Raw genomic sequence first — 23446 nt, 5'->3', positions numbered from 1 at the left:
GTTGGGTTGAGTGTTCCACAGGAAAGCACTGGGATACATCAAATTATCTCTGGCTTGGAAACTACTACAAATTTCATGCTTGGACATCTTGAAATATTTATTACAAGTCCAATTTATTGGTGAAGTCAGATTATAATGCATAATTTGCAATGATACATTCAGAAAGTTACCTTTTTCCTGCCAAAATCTCTGGAGCCCATTTCATGAGCTCCAAATTTCACCCAGGAGCTGTGTAGATCCCTTGATGAGGTATGAGAGTGACCACAGAGGAAGGGTTGCTAATTTCCCTGGCCACACCTCTTGGGTGAACACATAGGCTCTGCACAAGAGGAGAAGGATTTCACTACATTGGATAGAGGCAGATAAAGGTTCTGTGGGACTGTTTACAGTACATCACACGGGAAGTGCTGCAAATGTGGGTATGGTTGCCCCTGGGAGCCTTTACCTTATTGATTAGGAAGGGGACAGGACTCACCCCCATCCACAGGCAGGTGGCAGGCATAAACGTGGCACCTACATTACTATGTTCAGAATACTTTCTGGACATGTGGAAGAACAGAAAAGGACTGGAGCTGCTGTCATGACATGAGAAGAGCCTAGAAGACTGGACTTGCTCTCCTTCTTGTAGCACAAAGAAGTGGACTCGAAGTGTCATAAGACCTCCTGTTAAAACTACAGGGACACAAAAAGCTATGAAAGACCTTTTCCCCAAGTGTTATTCCCAAGGCCTTGGACTCTTGGCTGGTGTCGAAGTATACTCCCCTTAACTTTTGCCTTAAACCTTGGATTTAGAAGCTTTTTTGGGTCCAAAGACTTCCATAGAATAGTGACCAACCTGCCAAGCCAATATGAGAAGCCAGTGACCAACCTGCCAAACCAAAGATCTGTTACAGCTGTGCCACAAGTTAAGGTTGCTACCACTCCAAAACTCTCTGCAGTAGGAACTTCAATTCAGTGGGACTTCACGGAGAACGTATCTAGACTCCTGGAGCCCCTTTTAGCTACAGCCTGTAACCTTGCCTCACAGAAAGAATTAGAGCTCCATATAAGTGACTAAGATCAAAGGCAGAAATCCTCACAGGGTGAAGTATCCAAAAGTATCAAGCTGGTAGGGGACTTTCTCTGGGAGTTAAATTCCAATCACTCTCTAAACTTTACCACCAAAAGTCAAAGGCTTCACTGAGAAATCCTCCAGTGGCTATCCATAAATGGGGAGCCTTCTTCATTCACAAACTGCGAAGGTAAAACGTCCGATTGGCTTGAACCTGGCTTTTATATCTTACTCATGCTCCATCAAATTCAGGCTTAACTTGCACCTAGGTTTATACTTTATTAGGTCAGACACAACCAGATGACCACAGTTGACACTTAGTACTTCTTGGTGCTATTTTGAACATTATCAATAAATCAATCAGTCTTTTTTAAAGTGCAACACTATCACACCTAGGGGTATCTGGGCACTGAAGGTGTTGGGCTGCGTAGCAATGCCAGGTCTTGAGGTACTTTCTGAAGTCCGCCAGGGAGGGTGCCTTTCAGAGGTGGAGGTCATTCCAGCATTTGGCAGCGATGTAGGAGAATGTGCAGCCTTCTGCGGGTGAAATGGATACGAGGAACATGAAGTGGAGTGCAGGTGTCTCGAGTGAAGATGGAAGTTCAGCCTGTGGTTGATGTAGGAAGGTCTTTGTTTGTGGAAGGCTTTGTTGGCATGTGAAAGCGTCTTCCAATGGCATCTTTTCTAGACAGGGAGCCAGTGGAGGTTTCTGAGTTGAGGAGAGATGCGGGAACCCTTGGGGGGGTCCAGGATGAGAATGGCTGCTGCGTTCTTTATTGTCTAGAGTTATCTGAGAAACAGTGAGGAGAGACCAGTGTAGAGTGCTTTGCCGTGGTTGAGGCAGCTGGTGACGAGGGCTTGTGCAATATTTCTGGTGTTTACTGGAATCCATCTGAAGATTTTGCAGAGCATGTGGAGGGCCTGGAAGCAGAAGGAGGTAACTGTATTGACTTGTTGTTTCATGGTCAGTTGGTAGTCCAGGATTACGCTGAGGTTGCAAGCATGGTCAGTCAGTGTTGGGGTGGGTCAGAGTTCTTCCGGCTATCAGCTGAGGTCCCAAGCGGAGGTGTTCTTTCCAAAGTACCTCAGTTTTGTCAGAGTTCAATTTGAGGCAGCTGTTTCTCATCCAGTCAGCTACATCGGTCATGGTATTGCAGAATTTGGTTTTGGTGTTAGAGGAGTCTTTGGTAAGCAATAGGACAAGCTGAGCGTCATCGGTGAAGGAAATTATGTTTAATCCGTAGGATCTGATGATGTCCGTGAGGGTGGTCATATAGATGTTGAAAAGGGTGAGGTTGAGCGATGAACATTGGAGCACGCCGCATATGATGTCCTTTGGAGTGGAGGTGAAAGGAGGTAGACGGATACTCTGGGTTGCCCTCTTGCAGGTGTGTTGTTGAATACCGATGTTGTAGAGCCTGTTGATGAGGATGTGGTGGGCATCAGTGTTCAATACTGTAAACAGATTGACGAGAATCAAAGCCACTGTTTCTCCTTGATCGGGGAAGGTTCTGATGTCGTCTGTTGCTGCGATGAGCATGGTCACGGTGCCATGGTTGGCCTGGAAACCTGATTGTAATGCGTCAAGGAGGTGGTTTTGTTCTAGGCATCAGTGAGATGGCCTTCTCAAGTACTTTGGCTGGGCATGGGGGCAGAGAGATTGTCCGATAGTTCTTGAGGTCGCTGGGGTCGGCTGTGGGCTTCTTTATGAGTGGTCCGATGTCTGCGTGCTTCCATCCATCTGGAAAGGATACTGTGGAGATGGAAGCATTGAGGAGGTTGTTGAGTTTAGCTCTGGTTCTGTTGGATCAGAGATTGAAGAGATGGTGGGAGCAGGGGACGGTGAGTGACTCGGTGTGGATGGAGGACATGATGGTCGTAGTGGTCAGGACGTCATTGGGGACCAGGTGGTTTTGGGTGGGCTGGGGTTCACTGGTTGAGTGAGGTTGTCAAGGCTGAGCGAGTTGGGTTGGGGGTCAAAGTGGTTATAGATGTTGGCAATCTTGCTGTGGAAATAGTCGGGTTGTGAGCCACAGAGTTGTTGGGTAGGGTGTACTGTGTATTCTGTGGCAGTCGTGTATGAGAATTCCTTTATGATTTTGAAGAGTTTCTTGATGTGGTTGGCTGTGGTGTCGATGTTGTCCATGGTGGCTGCTCTTTTGGCCTCCTTAATGTGCCAGTGATTGTTGTTGAGCTCTGTTTTGTGTGTGGCTTGTCAGAGGGGTCCTTGGAGATGCACTATTGCTTCTCGAGTAGAAGACAGTTGGGCTTGGTGGTTCTGATGTCTGTGGTGTACCAGCTGGCTTGTCTTGACGTTCTGTTGGATTTTGCCAGTATCAGAGGGGCAACTTTGTCAGCTCATTTGCTGATCCAGGTGGAGAAGTTGTTGACATCCTAGTTGAGGTTGGCTGATGTGTCTGTTGGTGTGGTGATGAGAGTCTGCATCCATTGGCTCTCAGTTACTTTTCCCCAGCTGTGATGGGTGGCACTTAGGAGCTTGGTGCTGGTCTGCTGGGTTTTAGAGGTGGTAAAATAGAGATTTGTGTGGTCAGTCCTAGAGAGGCCCATGGTGTGGGTGAATTCGATTCTATCGCTGGAGGAGAAGATGGTGTCTAGGATGTGTCCGGCTCTGTGGGGTGGTTTGGAGACCAGTTGGGTGATTCCGATGTTGAGTTTCTCCAGTAGGGATGCAGGGCTGGCGTCTTTAGGGTCCTGGATGTGGATGTTGAGGTTGCCAAGTAGCACATAGTGGAGGAAGTCGATGGCAAGGGGGTCGATGATGTTGCTGATGGCGTCACAGAATGCGGGTTGAGGTCCTGGTGGTCTGAAGGCGAGGGAACCTTGTTTTCTTGGAGTCGATGTGTAGTAGTAAATTAAGGTGCTCCATGAAAGGCATTGGGTCATTGGTAGTGGTGGCTCATTGGATGGTTATTGTGGCGATTCCTCCATTGTGCTTGTTGGAGTGGTCCCTGTGTATCATCTTGTATCCGTTGTGGTGGAGGTGGTGATGTCAAGGTTGGAGACGGAGTTGAGCCATGTTTTGGTGATGAAGGCAACATCTAGGGTGAAGGTGATGATGGTATCACAGATTTCTGTGGCGTGTTTGCTGAGGGAGTGGGCGTTGAGCAGGATGCAGTGTATCGGTTTCCGGTTGATGGTGTTCTTCTGGGAGGTAGTTGTGTTGCGTCTTGTGTGGGTAGGTGGTCCTGTGAGGCAGGAGAAGCAGTAATGGTGACAAGCGAAATGTCCTTCGGTGAAGGATGTGCAGCAGTGGGAGTCTTGGCATCCAGTATTGAGGTCCAGGAGCTCATCTATGGAGTAGCGGTGGATGGTGGGAGGACCAGGAGTCATGGCGCTGGGTGTGATCCAGGTGCGGACAAGCACAGATGGGCTTGCCTTTGGCATGGTGGTAACACACTTGCTGCATGTGGCTGCTGCGTGCCCACACTACAGCCTTCATTAAATAGGCCTCACGCAGCGTTGCTTGGGAGGAGGCCGCATTACCACCCTGCAGCCTTCATTAAATAGGCCTCAGGCAGGGTGGAAGAGGGAGCGGAGTGCTGGGGTGGCGGGTGCTAGGTGGAGTTGGAGCAGTAAAAGGGTAGAGCAGGAGGTGGGAAGAGAAGGGCATGGGAAGAACAGTGATGAGCCTGGGGACAGGAAGCTGGTAGGAGGTAAAGGGGCCCGCTACCCATGGTATGCTGGCAAGAGGTCTTCTGGCTGCTAGCAGTGGGCAGGCTCCTAGGATAGGAGCAGTTCAAGGGGCAGTGGTGGCAGGAGACCTTAAATTTTTTAAATTCATAACTTCGATTTCCCATTTTGTATTTTTGTTATTTTGGTGTCATGTTATTAAAATTTCCTCTAAGTTTCTAAAATGGTTTAGGATTTGTCTTATCTTATGTTTTGACTCTATTATGTTTTTGGTACTACATAAAGAGTTTACACATTTCCTCTAGGTTAAGCCTGTCTGCTCCTTGCCATAGCTAACAGAGGTTTGAGCTCAGGTTAATTCCCTAACAGGGATTGTGATTATTACTTTAGGTTGGTTATTACCCGCCTCAATTTACAATGCTGTTTCCTCCAGATGGCATTTTATCATTTACGTTTTCTGATTTGGTTTGGGAATTTTATGGCTTGGTGTTTTTACCTTATTACTATTGAGGCACTGCATAAATCATGTACACTCTGCCTTAAGTTGTCCGTCTGCTATGTGCCATTGCTCTCAGATCAAATTATTGTCTTGTAGGATCACCTTGACAAAAGTTGTGATTATTAATTGGGATGTCAATTACCCACCCCAAACAATAATCCAATGTCTTACACCGTGGAAGAGCTATTCCCAAGTCTGCAATGTTAGTTCCTATTCCAGAATTTAAAACTTATAAAACATGTAATGCCTGGAGGTTGATGGGGATTCAATCTGTAATCAGTAATTCTCATCACAGTATCTATCCCTCTAAAATCTGACCATCTCATAATATGGATTTTAGAGCTTTAAAGTGGTGTCAAGGTGCTGCATCCTGCTATATGACTAATCAACAGAAAAAATATTGGTATTTTCTGCACACAAGCAAGCACCTCATAGAACTTAACATGGACAAATACAACGGAAATGTGTGTGCAGTTTGGATATTAGCACTATTCATTTATTAATTTTCTCATGTGAGACTCAGCCTACCTGCTTATAGTAGCATATAGTTTCAAATGGTTTCAATATAAATTCTGGAGATAGTTTCACAAAATTAGTTTAGCGTAGAGACTAATTTCTCCCATTAATTCTGAAAAGAGATGAACATGGGTGTATTATTAACTGGAACTACTAATGGGCGTTGTGGGACTCAGGCGTTTGCATAATTGTTAAAACTAAAAGCTTAATTAATCACTTTCTTTTTAAAAGCTGCTACATTTTTTCTAGTTGTGACAATCATGCTTGCAGCGTTTGTACTTTTGTCCATACATGACGTATATATGCATAGCTGTTAATATAACTTTTAAATTAACAGCTTCATCTAATAAAGACATAATTATTTTTTTGTTTGGCTAGTACATCTGTTTCTCACAAAACATGGTTACAAAGAGGGACTCTTAGGCCCGTATTTATACTCCGTTTGCGCCAAATTAGCGTTGTTTTTTTCGACGCAAATTCGGCGCAAAACTAACGCCATATTTATACTTTGGCGTTAGACGCGTCTAGCGCCAAAGTATGGGCAAATAGCGTCATTTTTTTGCGTGAACGCCTTCCTTGCGTTAATGAGATGCAAGGAAGGCGTTCCCGTCTAAAAAAATGACGGCGACGCAAATGCGTCGTATTTATACTCCCGGGCAAAAATCACGCCCGGGAGTGGGCGGGGCAAAAAAACCCGCATTTGCGCCACTTTTTAACGCCTGGGTCAGGGTAGGCGTTAAGGGGGCTGTGGGCTCAAAATGAGCCCACAGGTGCCCTCCCATGCCCCCAGGGACCCCCCCTGCCACCCTTGCCCACCCCAGGAGGACACCCAAGGATGGAGGGACCCATCCCAGGGACATTCAGGTAAGTTCAGGTAAGTATAATTTTTTTTTTTTTTTTTTTTTTTTGGTGGCATAGGGGGGCCTTATTTGTGCCCCCCTACATGCCACTATGCCCAATGACCATGCCCAGGGGACATAAGTCCCCTGGGCATGGCCATTGGGCAAGGGGGCATGACTCCTGTCTTTACTAAGACAGGAGTCATTTAAATGGTGTCTGGGCGTCGAAAAAATGGCGCAAATCGGGTTGAGGCGATTTTTTTGCCTCAACCTGACTTGCCCCATTTTAAGACGCCCTAACGCCATTTTCCCCCTACGCCGGCGCTGCCTGGTCTACGTGGTTTTTTTCCACGCACACCAGGCAGCGCCGGTCTGCTAGCGCCGGCTAACGCCATTCCATAAATACGGCGCCCGCATGGCGCTTCAGAATGGCGTTAGACGGCGCAAAAATTTTTGACGCTAAACTGCGTTAGCGCAGTTTAGCGTCAAAAAGTATAAATATGGGCTTTAGACTTTTCATCCTTGGTGTGGTCTCCCTTAAATTTGTGCCTCTGTTTCCCAGGTTTGTGATGTGTGCTTGACTCTGTATTTGCTGTTTTTGTTACTCTGGGCACTTTACCACTGCTAACCAGTGCTAAAGTGCAAGTGCTCCTATACAAAATGTAGATGTAATTGGTTCATCCATGATTGGCATATTTGATTTACTGGTATGTCCCTAGTACAGTGCATTAGAGGTGATCAGGGCCTGTAAATCAAATGCTACTAGTGGGCCTGCAGCACTGCTTGTGCCACCCACATTAGTAGTTCTGTAAATATGGCTCAGATCTGCCACTGGTGTCTGTGTGTGCAGTTTTAAATAGTAAATTGGACTTGGCAAGTGTACCCACTTGCCAGGCCTAAACCTTCCCTTTTCTTACATTTAAGGCACCCCTAAGGTAGGCCCTAGGTAGTCCCAAAGCGGGGGGGGGGGTGCAGTGTATGGTTAAGGTAGGACATATAGAGGGTCATTCTGACCCTGGCGGCCGGTGGCCGCCAGGGCCACCGACCACGGGAGCACCGCCAACAGGCTAGCGGTGCTCCAATGAGCATTCTGACCGCGGCGGTTCAGCCGCGGTCAGAAGCGGAAAGTCAGCGGTCTCCCGCTGACTTTCCGCTGCTCTTTGGAATCCTCCATGGCTGCGGAGCGCGCTCCGCAGCCATGAGGATTCTGACCCCCCCTACCGCCATCCAGTTCATGGCGGGAAAGCCGCCATGAACAGGATGGCGGTAGGGGGGGGTGGCGGGGCCCAATGGCATGGGCACGGCAGGGGCCCCCGTAAGAGGGCCCCGAAAAGTATTTCAGTGTCTGCCTTGCAGACACTGAAATACGCAACAGGTGCCACTGCACCCGTCGCACCTTCCCACTCCGCCGGCTCGATTACGAGCCGGCATCCTCGTGGGAAGGTCGTTTTCCCCTGGGCTGGCGGGCGGTTTTACTGGAACCACCCGCCAGCCCAGGGGAAAACTCGCAATACCCGCCGCGGTCTTTTGACCGCGGCGCGGTAATTTGGAGGGCGGGATCCTGGCGGGCGGCCTCCGCCGCCCGCCAGGGTCATAATGAGGCCCATAGTGTTTTATATGTCCTAACAGTGAAATATTGCTAAATTCGTTTTTCACTGTTTCAAGGCCTGTCCCTCTCATAGGTGAACATGGGGGCTTCCTTTAAATATAATTTAAATGTAGATTATCTTTGGGAGCGGATAGACATGTGGAGTTTGGGGTTTCTGAGCTCATAGTTTAAAAATACATCTTTTAGGAAAGTTGATTTTAAGATTGTGTGTTTGAAAATGCCACTTTTAGAAAGTGAGCATTTTCTTGCTTAAACCATTTCTGTGACTCTGCCTGTTTGTGGATTCCTTGTCTGGGTCAGTTTGATAGTTGGGCTGGTTGCACCTCACACTAGACAGTGACACAAACGGAGCTGGGGTGTAGTGTGCACTTCCTGATGAGCCATTTGTGCTAGGAGGGAGAGGATGAGAGGTCCCTCACACCTGAAAGGGCTGTGCCTGCCCTCACACAATGCAGTCTCCAGCCTCCTGGTGAGTGTCTGGGGCCTGGCCTGGACAAGGCAGGATTTCACAATCAAAAGAGACTTTGCTTTGAAGTAGGCCTACTCCAAAGGAGAAAATGGGTATAAGAAGGGCACCCAAAACCACAGACTTCCAAACACTTCTGGAAAACAAGAGGAGCCTCTGCCTGGAGAAGAGCTGAAGAGCTGAGGAAGAAGAGCTGCCCTGCCTGTGGTTGTGTTTGTGGAGCTATCCTGCAGTTGCTGCTTCTGCCTGTGCTAGAGGACAAATACTGGACTTTGTGTTGCCTTCCTTCCTGTGAAGATCTCCAAAGGCTTGATTTAGAGCTTGCCTCCTGTTATTTGAAGTCTCAGGGCCAACAAAGACTGCTCTCTGCCAGCACCTGGAGTCTCTGGAGAGACTCCTACTCTGCCAAGTGGTGCCCATCCAGTTCCTGGGCCCCTGAAAGGAGAAGCTGGCAGCCCAAGAGTAAGAAATCCATGCACAGAATGCCGTGCGGGGAAAAGATTGACGTGACTCCGATCTGCAGCTGAAAAATGAACGTGCTGCCGGCTTCGCAGCTGAAAATTGATGCTCACTTGCAATGCGACCCAAAGATTGATGCCTAGGGCTGGAGAAACTATGCAAAGCATCGCTAATGGAGGCTGGTGAGATCGCAACTCGTGCTGCGTGGGTTTCGGATCATTGTGTGGCTGGATTTCCGACGCAAACACCGCTGGGCATTTAAAAACGACACAAGGCCTGCCCAGACCCGAGAGTGCTGACCGGATCGACGCATTGCTCTCTTGCAGAGAGAAGAAACGGTGCACGCGACCCGACTAAAGGAGAAACGACGCAAGGTCTAGCTCATGAGTGAAATCGATGGATTGCAAGCCCTTTTTGACGCACACTCGCCCATGCGGGGTTATTTTTGATGCGCCCAAGGTACATTTTCATGCTAACAGTGTTAGTGTGCGTTTAAAACTACATGAAGACTCTTTTTGCATTTTTTGTGATAACTTGACTTGTGTATTGTGGATTGTTGTTGTTTTGGTCTAGTTTCGTTTAGATAAATATTTAATTTTTTTCTAAACCTGTGTTGTGTCATTTTGTAGTGTTTTCATTAAGTTACTGTGTGTGTTGGTACAAATACTTTACACCTAACACTCTGAAGTTAAGCCTACTGCTCATGCCAAGCTATGAAGGGGGTATGCGGGGGTCAGCTGAGGGTGATTCTCTTTAACCCTGACTAGAGTGAGGGTCCTTGCTTGGACAGGTTGTAACCTGATTGCTAACCAAAGACCCCATTTCTAACAGGGACCATCAAGCCTAAGAGGGTTAGGAACAGCAGAAAAATGGGGTTGTACATGCAAAAATTCCCTAAAAAGGATAGGCTCTGATATGTAGAAAACAACGGAAAAGGCACCTAAACCCAAATTGTTCTCCAAAGGAAGGGCCTGTGTGAAAACAAACTTAAAATATGTTTGCATTATGTTTATATACTTGTGTAATGCAGTGTTAGCAAGCACATTTGTGATCCTGAAAGCATCAACCATTTAATCAAATATGAATGTTGTTTAATATTAGCTTGAAGCTTCTTGTAACACTGATTATGTTTGCAAATTCTGATGGCTGTAGTAGGAACAGAAGCCATAGAACTTCTGGTTGTCTTTTGAACATTTCCTAACAGTGTAATCTTGTTTTCAAATCAGGCAAAGGAAGTAGGACTTTGTGACAGTAATGAGGCTGGTGTTGTATAAATGAATGATGTGTTCTTCTCAAGGCCGTTATGTGCCTCCTTGTGGGGAAGTTCCTGCCACCTGCACATTCGATATGTTTTCACTAGGTCCAACACGTTTGTCACATGATTATTCTACATTGACTTGTAATAAGAGAAAAACTATATGTACTGGTGTAGTTTTTTCGAAAAATCTGGTCTGTTGAAATGACAATTGCCTTTGATCTTTTGCTGCGCTGCCTGCTATTTAGCATTAAACACTAGATAATCTTTAGGATTTCCAGTGCATTGTGCTTTTTAATTAAAAGACTATAGCCCACATTTAAGAAAAGTGGCACTGCATTATATGCAGCACCACTTTTCTTGCACCTATCAACGCACCCCTAATGCCACCACGTGTGTGCCATATTAAGCACCATGGCGCAGGTTAGGGACAATAGAATTATCATTTTTGACGCTATTGTAGCACATTGCAGGATTAGTGCCAAAAATGTTGCCACTAATCCTGCAGGGAACATAGTGGCCCAATAAGAATAATGGTGTGCCCCCTTTTAATGCCCGCTCTGTGCAGGTGTTAAAAATAGCTGCTTACAATTGTGTAGTGGAATCTCATAGATTCTGCTGTGCCATTTTTGTGGTCCCCCTAACTGAGGAATGCCCCCTTCCATACATTATCCCTGGCACAGGCATAATGTGGCGCAAGGTGTTACAAAGTGGCACAATGCATGCATGGTGCCACTTGGTAAATCTGGTGCTGCGAATTTGGTCTCGTTGAGCCACATTAGCATAATGAAAAATGACGCAAATGTGGTGCAAGGAGGCGCTAGGCCTTCTTAAATCTGGGCCTATATTTAGTGAGAGATCTACAAAAGACACAGAGAGTAACTGTTTCTCTGAAGAGGGACGGAAACAACAGACTACCCTCTCTTTAGATTCAGCCGCAAAGTTCTAAACCAACATGTAAAAAAAACACTCAGCAGTGCTCCCACTGAACACCTAAAAGAAATAGTTCACAAAGATACACTGCAAACAAATTCAGTGACAGTGGTATGTCTCAGTCTAGTAACTCTATTTTGTCCCTTTGAGTAGCTGTTGTCAGTGGAACAGGCACACATATTGTTACATAGCCACAAAATACAATACATAGACATTACAAGAATCACTACGCATACCATAAACTGATTTTTCAGCATTCTGTTTATTGATAACTGAGCAACTATGTGGGAAGCAGGACTCAAGTCATACCATTTCTCTGAAGAGTGAAGGAAACAACTGAATACCCTGTCTTTGGATTTAGTCGCAAGGTTCTAAACCAACCTATCACTCTACCACTCAGCAGTGCTCCACTGAACACTTACATGAAATAGTCCACAGTGGCACAAAGATACAATCTAAAGAAATTCAGTGAGAATGTCTTTCTCAGTCTAGTGACTCTGTTTTGTCCCTTTGAGTAACTATTATCAGTGGAATAGGCAGAAATATTGTTATGTAGCCCAAAAATTCTATGCATAGACATTACGAGAATCACTACCCACACCACAAACTGATTGTTTAGCATTCTATTTATTGATAACTGAACAACTCTGGCCCTCATTACAACATTGGCGGCAAAAGCCGCTTACCGCCGTGCAGAAGACCGCCAACACACCGCTGTGGCAGCGGAATTCCGCCACGGTCATTATGACCCACTGCTCGGAAACCGCCAAAATTGAGACACCCACACAAGTCCGCCACACCAAAGGTCAGTGATAAACTGGCGAAAACAAAACCTCCAACAAAAATACGCCCACACTATCACGACCCACAAATCCACGCGGAGGTCTTTCAACCGCGGTATTCCATTGGCGGTACACACCGCCGTGCTCAAAATACACACACTCTTACAAAACACAGCCACACTGGATAAATCAAAATAAACACACCTGATACACATACACACACCACTCCCACACACCCATTACAATATCAAACACACACCCACATTACTCACAAACCCCTACGACCAAAATACCGAAAGAAGGCCAGAGAGAGACACTACAAACTACTACCAAGAATCCACAGGCATACAATACCATCACCCACATAACTTCCAAGCACCTCACACAACACACCACTAAATATCACCACACTTATCACTACACACACCACCCCACACATTACCCACACCACCCCATGGCACGGCAAAGACACCCCAGGTTCTCTGGGGAGGAGCTCAGGGTCATGGTGGAGGAAATCGTCCGGGTAGAGCCACAGCTATTCGGATCACAGGTGCAGCACACCTCCATAGCTAGGAAGATGGAGCTATGGCGAAGAATCGTGGACAGGGTCAACGCAATGGGACAGCACCCAAGAAATAGGGATGGCATCAGGAAGAGGTGGAACGACCTACGGGGAAGGTGCGTTCCATGGTCTCAAGGAACCACCTTGCGGTTCAGCGGACTGGCGGCGGACCCCTACCTCCTCCCCCACAACTAACAACATGAGAGGAGCAAGTCTTGGCGATTCTGCATCCTGAGGGCCTCGCAGGAGTAGATGGAGGAATGGACTCTGATAAGGCAATGCGTTACTACTATATCCCCCACCCTACCTGCATGCCATCACATACCCCCACCCTCACCCTCCCCCCCATCACTCCAACTCCTCACAAATGTCCCAATATCACAAACCACACATCCCAACACCAAGCCCTGCATGCAAAAACAAAGCAGGGACACCCATCACCAAAGCATGTCTACTGCACATACCCATACACCCCCCAAACCACCATCACACAAGGTCCCACACAGGAATGCAAGCAATGGGGTACATAGTCACACATTCATTGCACACCATGGCACACACAGATGCAATAACCATCCTTTTATACCCCTGCATGACCCCTACCCAATGTTACCGGACAGGAGGGTCCACACATGTCCACACCACCAACAGAAGAGGCCCACAATGATGACAGAAGGTCTGTCCAACTGGATCTAGATGACCAGCCCGGGCCCACCTGGGACCTCGGGACAGTCGGTTCCCCTTACACAGTCACAGGCCACCACAGAGCTTCCCCCCTCTGGAAACACCAGCACAGCACCCACCCAGCGGGCCCATACCTCTGTCCCCAGGACACGTCAATCAGCAGTGTGTCCACCACTACAGGGAACCCAGGCTAACCCACCATCCCAACAACAACAGGGACCTGGGGGCAGTGGCAGTGGGCACACGGTCCAGGGGACAGAGGCCCAGGAACACAGGGGAACTGGGAGGGCTGCTGTGCGACAGGGGGAGGGCAGGCCCAGGGAACCCACTCTCCACGAGGCCCTCTCCAACATCATGGGAGCCTACCATCATTCCCAGGAGATGATGGCAACGGTACTGGCCAAGTTTCAGGAGACCCAGCGGCTGCAGGAGGAACAGTATTTGGGCTTCAGGGAGGATCTCAGATCCATCAACTCCACCTTGGGCACCATCGTAGGGGTGCTGAAGGAACTCATCAACACCAGGAGGGACACTGTGGCACAACAAGCGGCCCCTGACAGTAGCCTGGACGATGAACTGCCAACCACCTCCGCCGGCGCAGTGGACAGGAGGCACCGCCACTGGACCACCACACCAGCACCCCACCCCCTGCAGAGGGAGAACCACCCCGCAAACGGTCCCTGAGATCCAGGACAAAGACAGAGAACGATGCCAAGACCCCCGCCAAGAAATGAGACCACCCTGATTGTCATCCTTCTGTCCCACCTTGTCACCCTGTCCATCCTCAAACTGCCCCGGCTCCACTTCCTATGTCCATTTGGGCAAAGCACCTGTGAGACTAATAGACTGGACTCTTCCATGGACATTCCTCCACCATCACCCCTCACCATTTTACAGCACCCTCCAATATTGAACACCCTGAAATCACAAACCAATCTGGAGTCTGTCTGTGATTTCGAAATAGTGTATTAGCAATTACAGTGTCAAAATGCTCTTTCAATTGTAATGTCAACATACCTATGTCCCACAGCTCTAGTCCATGAGGAAACAAAGCAGATGTCACACAGTGGGACCCACATCTGTGAAATCGTAAGGGAAAGTGACAACTCAGTGACCATACACTGGGTGAAAACGACAGACAGTAGAGAGGTAGTAGTGTTAAAGTACATGTAGTAGGCAGGTTTGTATTCTTGCAAAAACAACAAGTGATGGACGGAATGCTGAACATTGTCAAACATTCACCCCCAGTCACAGATCTGGGTTTAACCCATCGTTTTTTTGCTGCCCATGCCATTCCAGTTTGGACCCAGCCATATGCAAATCAGTCTTGACCCTGTTCCCCATGGGAACAGTCCAGCCCGAACTGCTAGGCCAGGTCTTCCCTGGACTGGAAACAAGCATCCTGGGACCGGTTTCGGGGTTTCACCCCTCATCAGCCAGGCTAGCTTGAATCCAGTGGCATGGGAAGCACGGGACCCATGTCTGGGCATACCCTTCCCACTTAGGGCGACAAATGCAAAAACAACAAGTGATGGACGGAATGCTGAACATTGTCAAACATTCACCCCCAGTCACAGATCTGGGTTTAATCCATCGTTTTTTTGCTGCCCATGCCATTCCAGTTTGGACCCAGCCATATGCAAATCAGTCTTGACCCTGTTCCCCATGGGAACAGTCCAGCCCGAACTGCTAGGCCAGGTCTTCCCTGGACTGGAAACAAGCATCCTGGGACCGGTTTCGGGGTTTCACCCCTCATCAGCCAGGCTAGCTTGAATCCAGTGGCATGGGAAGCACGGGACCCACGTCTGGGCATACCCTTCCCACTTAGGGCGACAAATGCAAAAACAACAAGTGATGGACGGAATGCTGAACATTGTCAAACATTCACCCCCAGTCACAGATCTGGGTTTAATCCATCGTTTTTTTGCTGCCCATGCCATTCCAGTTTGGACCCAGCCATATGCAAATCAGTCTTGACCCTGTTCCCCATGGGAACAGTCCAGCCCGAACTGCTAGGCCAGGTCTTCCCTGGACTGGAAACAAGCATCCTGGGACCGGTTTCAGGGTTTCACCCCTCATCAGCCAGGCTAGCTTGAATCCAGTGGCATGGGAAGCACGGGACCCACGTCTGGGCATACCCTTCCCACTTAGGGCAACAAATGCAAAAACAACAAGTGATGGACGGAATGCTGAACATTGTCAAACATTCACCCCCAGTCACAGATCTGGGTTTAATCCATCGTTTTTTTGCTGCCCATGCCGTTCCAGTTTGGACCCAGCCATAGGCAAATCAGTCTTGACCCTGTTCCCCATGGGAACAGTCCAGCCCGAACTGCTAGGCCAGGTCTTCCCTGGACTGGAAACAAGCATCCTGGGACCAGTTTCGGGGTTTCACCCCTCATCAGCCAGGCTAGCTTGAATCCAGTGGCATGGGAAGCACGGGACCCACGTCTGGGCATACCCTTCCCACTTAGGGTGACAAATGCAAAAACAACAAGTGATGGACGGAATGCTGAACATTGTCAAACATTCACCCCCAGTCACAGATCTGGGTTTAATCCATCGTTTTTTTGCTGCCCATGCCATTCCAGTTTGGACCCAGCCATATGCAAATCAGTCTTGACCATGTTCCCCATGGGAACAGTCCAGCCCGAACTGCTAGGCCAGGTCTTCCCTGGACTGGAAACAAGCATCCTGGGACCGGTTTCGGGGTTTCACCCCTCATCAGCCAGGCTAGCTTGAATCCAGTGGCATGGGAAGCACGGGACCCACGTCTGGGCATACCCTTCCCACTTAGGGTGACAAATGCAAAAACAACAAGTGATGGACGGAATGCTGAACATTGTCAAACATTCACCCCCAGTCACAGATCTGGGTTTAATCCATCGTTTTTTTGCTGCCCATGCCATTCCAGTTTGGACCCAGCCATATGCAAATCAGTCTTGACCCTGTTCCCCATGGGAACAGTCCAGCCCGAACTGCTAGGCCAGGTCTTCCCTGGACTGGAAACAAGCATCCTGGGACCGGTTTCGGGGTTTCACCCCTCATCAGCCAGGCTAGCTTGAATCCAGTGGCATGGGAAGCACGGGACCCACGTCTGGGCATACCCTTCCCACTTAGGGCGACGATGGATTAAACCCAGATCTATGACTGGGGGTGAGTGTTTGACAATGTTCAGCATTCCGTCCATCACTTGTTGTTTTTGCTTTGTCGCCCTAAGTGGGAAGGGTATGCCCAGACGTGGGTCCCGTGCTTCCCATGCCACTGGATTCAAGCTAGCCTGGCTGATGAGGGGTGGAACTCCGAAACCGGTCCCAGGATGCTTGTTTCCGGTCCAGTGAGGACCTGGCTTGGCAGTTCGGTCTGGATTGTTCCCATGAGGAACAGGGTCAAGACTGATTTGCATATGGCTGGGTTCAAGCTGGGGTGGCATGGTGAGCAAAAAAACAATGGATTAAACCCAGATCTATGACTGGGGGTGAGTGTTTGACAATGTTCAGCATTCCGTCCATCACTTGTTGTTTTTGCTTTGTCGCCCTAAGTGGGAAGGGTATGCCCAGACGTGGGTCCCGTGCTTCCCATGCCACTGGATTCAAGCTAGCCTGGCTGATGAGGGGTGGAACTCCGAAACTGGTCCCAGGATCCTTGTTTCCGGTCCAGTGAGGACCTGGCTTGGCAGTTCGGTCTGGACTGTTCCCATGAGGAACAGGGTCAAGACTGATTTGCATATGGCTGGGTTCAAGCTGGGGTGGCATGGTGAGCAAAAAAACGATGGATTAAACCCAGATCTATGACTGGGGGTGAGTGTTTGACAATGTTCAGCATTCCGTCCATCACTTGTTGTTTTTAGGTTTGTATTCTTACCTGTGTCTCACTGGAAGTATTGCAGGATCACCGAGTTCCTGTTGTCGATGTCCTCTTCTTCTGCTTCCTCGTCTTCACTGTCCACAGGCTCCACAGCTGCCACAACACCTCCATCTGGACCATCCTCCTGCAGAAAAGGCACCTGTCGTCGCAAAGCTAAGTTGTGAAGCATACAGCAGGCCACGATGATCTGGCACACCTTCTTTGGTGAGTAGAAGAGGGATCCACCTGTCATATGGAGGCACCTGAACCTGGCCTTCAGGAGGCCGAGGATCCGCTCTATAATCCTCCGAGTTCGCCCATGGGCCTCATTGTAGTGTTCCTCTGCCCTTGTCCTGGGATTTCTCACTGGGGTCAGTAGACATGACAGGTTGAGGTAACCAGAGTCACCTGCAAATGGCGAGGGACAACTGTTAGACACACACTAACCTGCAGGGATATCCCCAGATCCAGACAACCATTCCCACTGACTTGCTTCCAGGTGCTCACCTAATAGCCACACATGGTGCCTCTGGAGTTGACCCATCACATAAGAGATGCTGCTATTCCGCAGGATGTAAGCGTCATGCACTGAGCCACGGAATTTGACATTGACATGGGAGATGTACTGGTCTGCCAAACACACCATCTGCACATTCATCGAATGATAACTCTTCCGGTTTCTATACACCTGTTCACTCCAGCGGGGGTACCAAAGCCACATGTGTCCCATCAATGGCACCTATGATGTTGGGGATATGTCCCAGGGCAAAGAAATCACCTTTCACTGTAGGCAAATCCTCCACCTGAGGGAAAACAATGTAGCTCCGAATGTGTTTCAGCAGGGCAGACAACACTCTGGACAACACGCTGGAAAACATAGGCTGGGACATCCCTGATGCTATGGCCACTGTTGTTTGAAATGACCCACTTGCAAGGAAATGGAGAACTGACAGCACCTGCACTAGAGGGGGGATTCCTGTGGGATGGCGGATAGCTGCCATCAGGTCTGGCTCCAACTGGGCACACAGTTCCAGGATTGTGGCACGATCAAGCCTGTAGGTGATGATCAAAAATCTTTCCTCCATTGTCGACAGGCCCACCAGCGGTCTGTACACCAGAGGATGCCGCCATCTCCTCACATGTCCCAGCGGACGGTGCCTATGAAGGACAACAGCGAGCACAGAGTCAACCAACTCAGAGGTACGTACCCACAGCTTACACAGAACACGATTCATGATCCGAAATTTGCATGTATGAGTGTTGAGGCAAGTTAAAAATTAAGCCATGTGGGCACCTGAAATGGCGGCTGCCTGACCTGTAAAGTGGGACAATGGGATGTAAAGTAACTGCGCTGGTGTTGTACACCGTTGCGGTAGGCAGTCGAAGACCGCGGCGCAATTCTGCATTGGTTAACATTGGACCCTATGGGTCCCAGGAGCCAATGTCGATGTACGCCGGTGGTGAAGGTACTCACCGCCGAGGACTTGACCGCCATTTTCTATATGTTCAGTCATTCGATACCTGATCTTCGACAGGAGAGGACCTACACTGCAAGTGCTGCTGTGACCTCAGTCTGGAAGAGACAATGGCTCATGCGTCTGGGGAAAGGGCCCCTGCCTTCAGCACAGAGGAGTTGGAGAAACTCATGGATGGGGTCCTCCCCCAGTACACGCTACTCTACAGTCCTCCAGACAAACAGGTAAGTACACTGGGAGCATGCTGTATGGGCTATGCCTGTGTGGAGTGGGGTGGATGAAAGATGGGGGGGGGAGATTGAGGCGTGCATGAAACGACGGTGAGTGCATGTGCCACATAGCAAGGGTAGGGATGGGGCCAATGACTGTGACGGTGCAGTTGGTAAGAACTTTTCTTTTTCCCCTGTACAATTCATGTAGGTCAGCGCCCACCAGAAGAAGGACATCTGGCGTGCCATCGCCAAGGACGTCTGGACCCTGGGGGGTCTATCACAGACGGAGCACCCACTACCGTAAGAGATGGGAGGACATTGGAGCAAGAAGACGGCGGAGGCCCAGCTGGGGATGGCCTCCCAACGTGGGAGGGGTGCCCGTCGCACCATGACCCCCTGATGTTCAGGATCCTGGCGGTGGCGTACCCGGAGTTGGATGGGTGCTTGAGGGCATCACAACAGCCACAAGGGGGTGAGTACACTCTCATTCAGCTGATTCAGCGCTCAGTGGAGGTGTCTGGGTGGGGGAGGTGGGCTGTGGGTTTCCCTAGGCCAGGGCGAGTGTGCTAGTTAGGTCCCCTTCTTCTGGCAGACACTGTGGCACCCCACCCCACCTGTGTACAGTGCCAACTACACCTAGTCAGGCTCCTGTGACATCCATGTGTGCAGATGTCGGCCATAGCTTTGTAGGCCATGTCCCAGGGATTGAACAATGGACCCCAAGTGCGCGACGTAGTGCAGGCGGCTTTCTGTGTCTGTCGCGTCCGCCAACTGTAGCGGTAATGCATGCACTCAACATGTCTTTCTTCTGCCGTCGTCCCCCTTTTTGTGGTCTCCTTGTTCTGGTGTGCATTAGCATCATCAGGCGGAGGAGCAGTGGCACCGGAACAGGAGGGAGCTGCATCCCACATGGCCCTGGAGGGCGAGACTACGGACTCGGAATTCACCAGTGGGATGGAGGCCGAGGGGAGCTCCACGGCGGGGACAGGAGCTGACACCAGTGATACGGACTCGTCCTCTGATGGGAGCTCCCTTGTGGTGGTGGCCACATCTGTGTCCCCCGCATCTACAGGTACAACTGCCACCCCCCCTACCAGCACCGCCCTCCCAGCAGCCCCTCAGCCTTTGCCCCGTGCCCACTCACCCAGGAGGGTGGGCATCACCTTCGCCCCAGGCACCTCAGGCCCTGCCCCAGTCACTCCTGCTGCCCTCAGTGAGGAGGCCATTGACCTCCTCAGGTCCCTCACTGTTGGGCAGTCCACCATTTTGAATGCCATCCAGGGTGTAGAGAGGCAGTTGCAACAAACCAATGCATTCCTGGAGGGCATTCATTCTGGTCAGGCAGCCCTTCAGCGAGCTTTTCAGACTCTGGCCTCAGCACTGATGGCAGCTATTGTCCCTGTCTCTAGCCTCCCCCCTCCAACTTCCTCCACCCTGACCCACACCCCTGTACCTCAGCCTACCCCAAGCACACCATCAGACCAGCATGCACACACCTCAACACACAAGGGAAGCTCTGGCAAACATAAGCACCACACATCCCACAAGCATCACACACATGCAGACACACCAACATCCACTGCCTCCACTGTGTCCCCCTCCTCCTCGTCTCCCTCCTCCCTCCCAGTCTCGTCTCCACTCACACCTGCATGCACTACATCTACAGCCACTACTTCCATCACCAGCACACACACCACCACACCCCGCTCACGTGCTGTCACCACCCCCACTACCATTCACACGTCCCCTGTGTCCTCTCTCAGTGTGTCTGCGATGCCACCTCCCAAGATACACAAACGCAGGCACACACCCACCCAACAGCCATCCACCTCACAACAGCCTCCAGCGCATGCACCTTCACCCAAAGTCACCAAACGTACACCTCCTATAACCATGACCTCTTCCTCCACTCCCAAACCCCCTCCAGCTACCCGTCCCAGTGTTCCCAAGAAACTTTTCCTGTCCACCCTTGAGCTCTTTCCCTCACCTCCCCCACCGCGTCAGTTTCCTAGGGCCGTCTCTCCAGGTCCCAACCTAGCACCTCAGCCACAACATCTCCGGCACCAGTGGTGCCAGTAGTCACCGGATTCTGGAGTGCACCAGGCAGCAGGGCATCCAGTGTGGCAAGGAGCCACAGCACGGACAGTCCCCCACCTGTCAAACATCAAAAGTTGGCCAGTGCCCGGCGGGAGAGGGGGAAGACTCCAGCTACCAAAGCCGCTCCCAGGGGTATAGGTGGGAGTGTGGAGTCAGCTGTGATACCTTCCAAGGTGGGGAAGGGGCACAAGAAACCCGGCAAGTCTGGGAAGAGCAGCACAGCGGAGAAGACCGCCATCATCCCCGCTGCCCAGGAGGCGACCGCCATCATCACCGCTGCCCAGGAGGTGACTGCCATCATCCCTGCTGCCCAGGAAGCCACTGCCATCATCCCCACTGGCCCGGAGGCCACAGCCATCATCCCCACTGCCCAGGAGGCCACAGCCATCATCCCCACTGGCCAGGAGGCCACCGCCATCAGCCCCGCTGGCCAGGAGGCCTCCGCCAGACAGGACCGCCAGCACCAGCCCCACTGGGCCAGACAGGACCACCAGCACCAGCCCCGCTGGGCCAGACAGGACCGCCAGCACCAGCCCCGCTGGGCCAGACAGGAACGCCAGCAGCTGAGTCGCTGCCAAGGACCCCGCCGCAACAAGCACCGCTGAACAGGACACCGCCGCCACATGCACCGCTGAACAGGACACCTCCGCCACAGGCACCGCTGCCAAGGACACCGCTGCCACAAGCACCGCTGAACAGGACACCTCCACCACAAACACCGCTGAACAGGACACCTTCGCCACAAGCACTGCTGGCCCATGAGCGCCAAGGGCACTGACGCTACTGAGGCCGCCACGAGCAGGATGAAGCACTCTGGGCACAAAGCCCCCTCCAGAACCAGTGGAGAATGGCATCCACTCACACAGTCCTTGGTAAACCACCCACTGTAGAGACTTGAGAGACTGTGGCTTTGCACTCCCCAGGATTGAACAGTGGGCAAACCACCCACTGTAGACTTGAGAGACTGTGGCTTTGCACTCCCCAGGATTGAACAGTTGGCAAACCACCCACTGTAGAGACTTGAGAGACTGTGGCTTTGCACTCCCCAGGTTTGAACAGTGGGCATGTGGCTCCCTCGTGGATTAGGCATCGTGCACTCAACCGGCTGAGGTGCCCCCCCTTTCCCTTCACCCAGAGGTGCCTGTTTTATTGCTATCTGATGCCCCTGCAATGTTCTCGCCGTCATGTTCGGGTATAGAGTGTGGGCCTCGCCCATGCAGTGTGGGCCCAGTGTTCCACGGACTTCAATGGAGCAATACCTGGACTACTATTCTTGGTGTATATATTTGCTAATAGTGTATATATATTTTAGCATACTGGATTTTAATATATTACAATGGTTACACTCATTTCCTTTTGTCTTTGCATTCTTCCGGGGGTTTAGGGAGTGTAACTGTAATGTATCATGCTGTATTAGTGTGTGTGTTGTCGTGGGTGAGGGTGGGGGTGGGGGTGTTGCGTGTTGTGTGTGTGCGTCACTCTCTTTTCCCTCCCCCCTCCCCTGTGTCGTAGGTACAGTACTCACCGTGGTCTTCGCCGCCGGCGTTCGTGCTCCTGGTAGAGGAGCAAGAAGATAAGGGCAGGGAAAATGTGAAGCTCTGGTTCCATGGCTTCCTAGTTCCTCGTGGGGTATGTAGAGGTGAGCATTTTCCCTTCCAAGTCCTGTTTCCGCCGTGTTTTTGTTCGCGGTGAATCCGCCCCGGAAAAGGTGGTGGATTGGTAGGTTGTAATAGTGTGGGTGGTACATTGTCTTCCGCCTGTCTGTTGGCGGTGACCGCTGCGCTGTTTGTTTGTATTGCCTTGGCGGTCGGAGTGTTAAAGTGGCTGTCTTTGTTGGCGGTTTCCGCCACGGTCGTGATTCCATTTTTTTTCCGCCGGCCTGTTGGCAGTCTTACCGCCACTTTAACACCGACCGCCAGGGTTGTAATGACCACCTATGTGTGAAGCAAATTCAACTGTTTTTGGTTAAGGATTTTATTACTTTTATTTTATTAGTGCAATCCACAATTAATCTCTTATCCATTAAACTATTGGCCTTTTGAGTTTTGTACTAAAAAAACATATAGCAGCATCAGATAACATCTCCGGGGCAGCTGAGAGGTAAATATGGAAAACATAGGTAACCTGCAAGAGGAAAGAACCAGTCTACTATGCAGAATTTAGTAAGAATGAGATGTTATGTTACGTTACGTTACATTATGTTATGTGGTGTTACGTTATGTTACGTTATGTTATGGCACATTACATCATGTTGTGTTATGTTATGTTATGTAAGTGGTTTTTTAAAGCACTCTAAGCCCTGTTAAGGTGTCCTGGAGCTGAGAAAATAAGACCTGAAAAAGGAGTCTGACTACAAAGAATCTATAGAGGGTAAAGTTTTAGTGCCTTCTAGAAATTTAAAATATCCTGAATTTTATGCAAGATAAGTGGAAAAGCATTCCACAGACTAGCTGCTGCACCTCCACGTCATCAGGGAGGAAGGGTGGTATGTGCATTTCTGAGTGCGGATG

Source organism: Pleurodeles waltl, chromosome 3_1 (genome assembly GCF_031143425.1).
Source record: "Pleurodeles waltl isolate 20211129_DDA chromosome 3_1, aPleWal1.hap1.20221129, whole genome shotgun sequence".
NCBI classification, from domain to species: Eukaryota; Metazoa; Chordata; class Amphibia; order Caudata; family Salamandridae; genus Pleurodeles; species Pleurodeles waltl.
The sequence above is the reverse complement of the archived record's forward strand: the minus strand, read 5'-3'. Positions refer to the sequence as shown.